Raw genomic sequence first — 430 nt, 5'->3', positions numbered from 1 at the left:
ATTTGAATTATAATTTATTTTATCATTTAAAAAAAGTAGTGTCATAAAAGACCCATTGATTGGGTTACTTAAAACAAGAGGAGACCTACTTGTCTGCCTCTTGGGATTTCATGTTGGTTATTTAGAACTCTGACTAGGATTGTTGTCTAGTAACTGTTTGTTGTCTCCAGTGTTTGTAAACTGTTGAAGGCGCGCAGGATGATGTGGTACCAGGCCCGAGCGTGGAGAGAGTCATCTTAATCTGTGTGCTTGCACGGCTCCACTTCAAATGTGCTCAGTGAGGTCTTTTGGGCTGTCCCGGCTTTTTTTTTCTGCCCTCTTCCTGGTTTGTAGCACTGATTCTCCAGCTTGAGTGGTGTAGGATTGCCTAGAGGAGTCTCTGACCCGTGTTTCAGACACTTTCCCCCCTCCCTTTATGTTTCTCCCAGGG

Source organism: Pterocles gutturalis, unplaced genomic scaffold (genome assembly GCF_000699245.1).
Source record: "Pterocles gutturalis isolate BGI_N339 unplaced genomic scaffold, ASM69924v1 scaffold15041, whole genome shotgun sequence".
NCBI lineage: Eukaryota > Metazoa > Chordata > Aves > Pterocliformes > Pteroclidae > Pterocles > Pterocles gutturalis.
Note: the sequence above shows the minus strand (reverse complement) of the source record.